Source organism: Humulus lupulus, chromosome X, assembly GCF_963169125.1.
Source record: "Humulus lupulus chromosome X, drHumLupu1.1, whole genome shotgun sequence".
In the NCBI taxonomy this organism is placed as follows: Eukaryota; Viridiplantae; Streptophyta; class Magnoliopsida; order Rosales; family Cannabaceae; genus Humulus; species Humulus lupulus.
This window is the reverse complement of record NC_084802.1, coordinates 209,393,156-209,402,387: the sequence shown is the minus strand read 5'-3', so window position 1 is coordinate 209,402,387 and position 9,232 is coordinate 209,393,156.

Genomic DNA, 9,232 nt, shown 5'->3' with positions numbered 1-9,232 from the left:
TGTATCATGCTTTTTGAACTGAAAAATTAAGAATGAAGTCCTTGATTTCATCACCATCCTTAACATCATAATTAGTTAGCTCCAGCACTTAGTAACTCCTCAATTTTTGGCTTGTCACCTTCTGAGGCAGCCATCATCAGGAAATTATCCATGTTTGAGACTAGTTTCACTGACAGAAAAAGAAGATGATGATAATATATATATTTATCAATAGTGCAACTAAATAACATTTTGAGTATTTGCAAATGGGGTTTAAATTAAAAGCACCAAAAGACCACGTAAAGTACTGAACCACTAAATGGGTTGTCGTCGACTATTTTTTTTTAATTTTTATTTTAGAAGTTCATGGTGAACTTTGTTTCTTTTTTTAAATGAACCATTGTACTGCACCTACTTTACTAGATATATACAATATATAATGTACATTTGTTTAGTTTTATTTATAGAATTTATTAATTATTTTTATTATAAATTTATATTATTCTCATATAAATTTTAAATAAATAAATAATATTATACATTAAAAGAATAACATAAACATGTTAAATGAAAAATTAAACCAAAACATTGTTTATAATTTTTCTAAAAAAAATAAGTTATACAATTTTAAATTATATGTTTTATCTCATTATTTATTTGGACCGTATTTTTGATAAATTACTTTTTCATACACACTTACAAAAAAATAAAAAACAAAGTCCAAAAGTGAGTAAAAACAAATAAGATTCCTAGAAAGCTGATGAGATTCTCATCTATCCCTCTCTTTCTATAGAACAACCTACTGCCAGACCATTCCACCTCAAATAGCATATTCGATTTTTAAAGAGTGCGTTTCAAATGGCATTAAACGATTATATCATAATATAAAGCTTATATGTGATTTTTGTTCATACGTGATTTTTTATTTGCTTAGTTTGTTTGAACATTGGTAATGCAATTCACTAGAGGACCCAGTTTCTCCCTCACATAACAACTCTGTGATTAATTCAAGAATTGTGTTCCTCATCAATGTATATTTTGATCGATGCTTGATGAATGGATATCCGATTTTTAAGGAGTGCGTTTCAAACGACATTAAACCACTATTTTCTTACTCTTTCTATATATAGTCATTTCTAAGCTTCATAAAGACCTAATAACTGTATTATATAATAACATCAAGCTTATACCTGATTTTTGTTTGCCAATACACTATGTTAATAATACTAATAAAAAAAATCATGTAATTTTATTCCAATTTGGTTCTCTCAGTTTTAGCTAAATACAACAATCGATCCCGAGATTTCATAAAAATTTACAAAATTGTAAAATAACGTCCCGTGAGTTCAATTTTACTCAAAAAATTTCCAAATAAGACTGAAATACCCTTACTTTTTTATTTTATGATTTTTGCATTTCAATCTATTAATAATAGAACATTAATTTAAATCTGAAATATAAAATATTAATTTAAATATATAATATAAATTAATAAATCAAAACTGAAATTAATTTAAGAATATAAAAAACTGAAATAATTTTACATAAATTACTAAAAATTAAATTTAAATATTTCATAAAATTAAAATAAAAATTTAGTTTTAGGTTTTTATTTTTTTAATTAGTAAAATAATTTAGATATTAAAATAGAAATTTGATTGAGGGTATTTTGGTCTTATTTGATTTTTTTTTTACCAAAATCGAACTCAGGACCTTTTTTTTACCATTTTGTAAAACATAAAATCCTTTATTTAATTTTTGGAAACTCAGGTCCATTGTTATATTTAGCTAAAATTAAGGGGATCGAATTGGAATAAACTCATTTTTAAATAATACTAACGTACAATTTTGATATACCATACTATAAAAAGCATACATACCAAGTTGGAAATAATATACAAACAACACTTACAAAGGAAGAAAAAAATCAATATAACTTTAAAATAAAATTAATTGAACAAAATTTATAGATTTGCCATGATATTAAAAGCATATTCTTTTAATTAAAAAAAAGTGAGAGTTTGGGGTAAATTGGACATTTGAAAATATTATAAAATAGAAGAATTGAAAAAAAAAAAAAAAACTATTTGTCTCTAACTTAAAAATAAGAGACTGTATTACTTACCAACCTAAAAAAAAGTCATTTCTTATAATAATAAATAGATACTAAAAAAACGAGTATTCCATATATATATATATATATATATATTTTTTGTTATTTACAAACAAAAACATCTACTACCTAAAAATCAAATATTAAACGAACACACAAAAACAGAAATATAGCAAAATATTTATAAGGTAAATACTATTTTAACTCTTGTGTTTTGCAATTCTGTTTTGTTAAATGATAATTTAAACTTTGTTCTTTACAAAATAGAACAAAATAATACCCTGAACTAAATTTTGGTTAATTCTTTTCAAATATGACTGAAATACCCAAATTTTTTATAAATTAATAAATTAAAAGAACAAAAAAAAATTATGAAATTTATTTAAATAATTAAACAATATTAAAGTGTAAAAATAAAATCAAAATTAAAACTTAAATCTACGCTTAATAAAACAAAACACAAAATAAAATTTGATTAAACTAAAACTATTTTTTTTTTCTTCTTCTTTCTTTCTTCATGTTCTTTATCACTTATCAAACCTAGATTTCATCAACAACACAAATTCTTCACATTTTCCCCTAAACTCTTACAATAGTTTGTTGATCTATAATCATAAATCATAAAAAATCCTAGCTTGCCATTGTTCTTCTTAATAACCTCAGTACAAACAAACTCATCACAAACACAATCAATTCAGATTTATCAAAAAAAATTATTCAAAATAACATCACAACTCAACACAAACATATCAGCCCAATTTTTTTTATCAGTGGCACACTTGGTTCGTAAATTAAGACTAAGAGCCTCAAAGAGAGAGATCCCAGGTTCGAACCAAGGTCTCATCCCATTCCCCAAACCCCCTCACCACTAGACCAACCTAGTGGCTTAAATCAGCCTAGATTTTCACCTAAATACATAGTAAATTTATATTGAACGAATTCAAAACTCAGAAGATATGAAATGTTAAATATGCTTAAAACTTCCTACAATGAAGAACACTCATTTTCTCCTTTGTCTCTCCTCCATCTCTTTTCTCTCTCTGAACTAAAAACTACCCACATCGGAGAAGCTTTGCACCTCTAGCTAGCCTCGCGCCCAGTCCAGACTCACGACAACCCAGCCAGTTCGAAGGCCAGTCCCACGGTGACCTAGTCCACCTTTATTAGACGAAGAACACCTCCACCTCTGTCCGAAGCATACAATGTTTGATTTTATGCCCTTGAAAAACCACGTTTCTGATGTGATACATTTTATTATCAATTCTGATGTAACACATTTTATTATCAATAAAGAAGTAGAAATCATTTTTGAGACGTCCCTAAGGTAGGGTACGTTCGCCACATACTCGTAATTCTAGAGTTTACGAGTATGTTAGGCACTTGACCAAAAGAATTAAATAAAATGATACGAAGAAATACAGAAAAATTTTAAACTTTTGTATAAACTTATTAGTAGAAATTATTACATGTATGAATACTTTAAATTTAAGGCAGCCATATGAAAACTCTAAACCATTATTGCATTGCTACTGAGTCTGTGCTCCACAAGTTGCTCAACAGCTAAAGCCACACCTGGAAAAATGTTGGAAAATAATATAATGAGCTAACGCTCAGTAAGCAAATCTCATGCATATACATACACATGAATGTCGTGAGTTTGTAGTGCACATATACTAATATGCTGACTTATATACTATGCATTTCATTTATTGCTCATGCACTTTCAAACTTTACTTTTATGCTCTTTCTTTTAGTTTCACATTTTTATGGGCCCAATATCACTTGTGCACACTGTTTGATTTAGCAAATGCATGCAGGGCTTATAACACATATCATATAGAATCACATGGGTTCTCCTCCGGCTAGCCATCATCGCAGCTAGGCTCATCATAACACTCATTTCATCGTTGCCATAGCTGCCATACTTATTACACATATGGAGGAGAAAGACGGAAACATGGCAAGCATATCTGAATGGTCAACTCTGACCTAGCCCACACTAGTGGGCAACCACTATAAGTCTTATAGACCTCCGTCTTCTTCATTACACTTACGTAATTGCTTCATCGAAACAGTGGCACCCTTTTTAACATCTTATTATCACTTTGCTTAAGCCTTGTATCATTAAATTGTTTAACTTTACATAAGACTTTTCAAGGCATTTCATAACTTTCCTCATATTTATATGCATGGTCTTATATCACATAATAATGTATCACATAACTGTACATGCCATGCATACATGCTGATGCTGAAATATCAATGTTCATGTTCATGATTCATGTTTGATGGTATTCAATCAAGGCATTGTATCACATCTCATATAACTCAAAACATCTTTAGTCATAATACATGAAGCTTTGGGTTGGTGGCGTTGTTATACCTTAACGTAGAGCTATGGCTCAGGTCTAAGGTTTCCAGCCTAAAAACTTAAACGCTTCATATATCATAACATATAACAAATCATGAACATAAAGTAATCCACATATCCATCAACATAAGAGCACATACTTGTACATAATTCATATCATTCTTAACCAAGTAAGACATCTTTCACATATCACGGAATTCATCAATTACATATCACACAACACCCTTATGGTGTTCATATAACCATTCTTCACATACTTATCATATGCATCATCATCATACCATACTTAACTCATCAGATGTACACAATCAATGTAGTCATGCATCTTACACTTAAGCACAAAAAGTGAGATTTACTTACCTTAGGTCCTTAGCTTATTTTAAAATTGCTCAGCAAGAGTCAATCAATCAAATCCATACAAATCCTATTCAAGGCACATCATTTATTAAATTCTATCAAAATCGTAAATATACACTATTGATAGTGTATATTAACAATACCATAAACTATATGAATGATAATAATAATTATTATCAACGTAATACAAATAACTCTTCATATAAAACATTGTTCATTTAATAATGTACTCTCATGATAATAATAATAATAATAATAATAATAATAATAATAATAACAACCACAACAATAATAATTATCATCTATAAATAAACTTATTTCAATAATAATAACAAAATACCTCAATAACAATACATATATGAATGTATATATATTCAAATAGTCATTTTATAAAAGAAATCATATTTTTAACATAAAATTGTAATAATCAATATAATGATAATAATATAAATATAAATATTTATATTATTATTAATTAGTCATAATATCAATTCCAGTGATATAATAAATATACTTTCTCCAAAATTCACTGGTCTTACAAATATCAATAACTGTAAGAAACTAATATTTGATATTATTTTAATATTCAAATATTAATAAAAATATTAATATACAATAATAATAGGTTTACTATAAATCACACTTTTCATATATATATATATATATATATATGAATCTGTATTCTTGATTTACTTAACAAAACAATAACAATAATAATTAAAATTAATTAATCATAATAATTTCCATATTAATGGAAAATCAATTAAATATGTATTTTTATAATTGATTTAATATTTAATATTTTCTATAAAATTGGACAGCACAACGGCTGTAAAGTGGACAATTCCAAAATCAAAACCTGTATAAAAAATACATATAATCACAGACAGCCAGTATAATTACAGAAAATATTCAATATATCAAGAATATATAATTATATATTATAAATACACATAATAACAATTACTCTAATCAATAACAATATAGGTCAAAGAATTTATACCACAATGATCGGGTTCCACAACAAGTCAAACGATGATTTTCTGAGACTCAAAACGTACTTCGGAACCTCGAACAATAAGTTTCGACCGTCGGTCTACGGTGGATCGCGGTGGCTCGTGGTGGGCCCACCACCCAACTATGGTAGATGTAGGAACAAGTTATTGGGTTTTGAAGCCCACAACACAAGGAGCACGATGGTGGTGACGGCTCGGCAAACGAATGCCCGAGGTGGCCGAATCGCAACTTTGAAGTCGCGGGGTGGCCGAACTTAAATCGACTAGTTGAGGTGTTTAATCGGCGAGTGAGCTCTAGATTCCCATGTGGGACGATAGTTCGGAGGCCTCTGAATCCAACGGTCCGGCGCGTGGCTATAAACGGTGAGCGCCGGTGGATGATCGGTGGTCGGGCAAACGCACGCACGAGAGAGAGAGAGAGAGAGAGAGAGAGAAGAAAGTTTTTCTGAGGAGAGAGAGAGAGGGGCTCGGGTAAAAAGAAAGGCTGAAGCCTTTTCTTTTCTTTTCTTTTTTAAATTTATTTTTAAAATTACACTTGGACCCAAAATACTAAAATTCTTTTCAAATAAGCCCTTTAGCAAAAATTTCTTAATTTTATAAAAATCTCCAATTAAAATTATATGACATTTGGGTCCAATACTTGACTACTCAAGTTTCTCTCTCTTTAATCTCATTAAAAATATAAAATGATATTTTAAACACTATTTTTCCATTACTATTTCTTAAATTTGTAAACTTGTACATTTTATGTATTAAAACTCTGATTTATAATAAAAAATGTATAATGAAAATGTTGGATATTACAATTTTTTCTATCAATTGCATTGCTTGCTTGTTTTATTACATTATTGTTTGTTTAATACAAACATATGAATAGTTACACTTATAGTGACTAGGTCACGATGGATTATAAATGTAATTATATGTTTAAAAAGAATTAGTCCTGAGATTAAATCAGTGCCCAAGATTTTCATTGATTTGTTAACCTACGATATGATCTATTTACACACTAGGTGTGATGTCTTGTCCATGACATTAGCTAAGTAGATAAGATCGAATGTATTTTGTTACATTGGACTAGGATAGACAGTGATTATTGATAGATAAATAAGTATCATTATTATCGAATCTAATCAGAGTCACAACATTGATCATAGGTCAAGTCTATCTAAACTATGAGTGATAATATTTCTATTAATTATATTATGTGAATCTTTTGATTCGTTCGTTAAAAGCTTACCTTACGGCATAACCTATACTTAGGTCTTGGAGGTTCATTAGTGTAAATAAATGAGAGTATGTATCGTAGATATGCAATCTATAGCTTTCTATATAAGAAGTGAAAAGATGACTTCCTTAATAGCTTAGTCCAAGTGGTTAAATGATTAAGCGCTCATATCTATGATTAAGTTCACATATTTATCATTTATAAGGAACTTAGTGGGAGTTAAGGATAAAATACTGATGAGGGATAAAACAGTAATTTATACTCAGCTCACTAATAAGTCATCGATAGATGATTGATTGACGGTAGTGATTATAACAATGGATAATGACTTTGTACAAGTAATATTATTCTATGAATTCAAGAGTTCAATTCCAAGTCTACAGTGGAGTCATGAGGAATTAATAAATTATAAGATAATTTATTTAATAAATAAACTCATGAAAATTTATTGAAACTTGTATTCATGGACCCATAGTCCCCATATCGTCTCTTATTAAATCAAGTTTAATAGTCTCAAACAATTAATTTAATTATAAATTATGAATATCAAAGGGAAATTTGACTTTTAATGCATTAAGTGATACTGTATAATAAAATTATACCAACCGAAAAAAATCTCACATTTTTATTCTAGTATTCTTTGGATTCCCAAAAATGCCCCTATCATAAATTTCCCTCTTTTTTTCTCCCATTGTCTTCTCCATCTCTATCTCTCACGTTTTCCCTCTCTATCTCTCAAGCTCTTGTACACAAAAAAAATAAGGAAGCTTAATCTATTCAAATTTTCGAGCTTATTTCAGGGCAAGTTGTGAATCATTTCAAGGCAAGGACTTCGTTTTGGATTTCAGATCAAAAATCGTATGGGTAAGTATATATTTGTTATATGTAGTGAGGAAACTTGTTTATCAACATTGCTTTTGCTATTTCGAACAGATTTGTGTATTCCTTCATGTTTTATTGTAATTTTTCACTGTCGGAATGAATTTTTGTTCATTTCTTGGTTTTTTTTGCTGGGTGTTTTGTCTACCTCGATGGACCTCGATAAACCCTCATATATTTATATTATTTTTCTACCTCGATATGCCTCGATGAGCCATGATGGACCTCGATAAAACCCTCACATAAGGGGGGAAAATGGCTGCCTCGATGAGACTCGATGGACCTCGATAAAAACCTCAGACTTTAGGAACAATGGGTACCTCGATGAGACTCTATGGTCTTCGATGGACCTCGATAGAGGCATAAAACTTAATTTATGTAGTGTATGCATCGATTGGACTCGATGGGCTTCGATGGGTTGACCTCGATAGTTTGATAGTTTGACCTCGATATGAATCGATTTTATGTTGTTTGATTTTATAGTTTTAATTTTTGACCTATTTTTTGTTTTTTTGATACAGATTCGTCTGTTTCCATATTTGTTGCATTCAATGGTGTTTGGGAATTGGAAAATAAGGATTGGATTTTCAGGGATGCTGAAAATCAAGTTCTGCCCGTGGAGAAGGGTGTGACGTATGAGCAATTGCTTGGCATTTTGTATGATGAGCTTGAAGTGGATAAATGTGTGCATGACTTGAAAATTGAGGTCCCGTACACATGCCTATCACAATCCGTCAAACCTACCGTTATAAAAAATGATAGGCATGTGCGTGCATTCATTGGGTTAGCATCGAAATCTGTAGAGAAGCTGATTCCTCTATGTGTGACATTGATTAAGAAGGGAGGTATAAGAAATGCATCGGCTTCTGCCAGCGTTAATAAAGAAGTTCGATTTAAAGAGAATATTTGTCCTCCATGCCATGGTTTCAAAGGAACTCAAGGTGAGTTTGGAACATTTGTTCCCGAGACAAATTGTAATGCCCCAAATTTCCTAATAAGGTTTAGGACCTTGATTAGGAGGCCGAGAGGGCCATAATTGATTTGTTATGGTACTTAATGATTATATGCATGTCTATGTGAATTATATTATTATATGATGGTGAATGCATGCATATGGGTTCATATTTTAATTGCAAGGGCATTTTGGTAATGTGGCCGCTGTGGGCGTAATTGTGTATTTTGGGTGCATGGTTGTGATTAATTAATATAGCCATATTATAAGGTGGATTAGTTCGATCTATTCGGCATGAGACGATCATGAGATGTAAGTGTTCGGTCTAGTTATAACG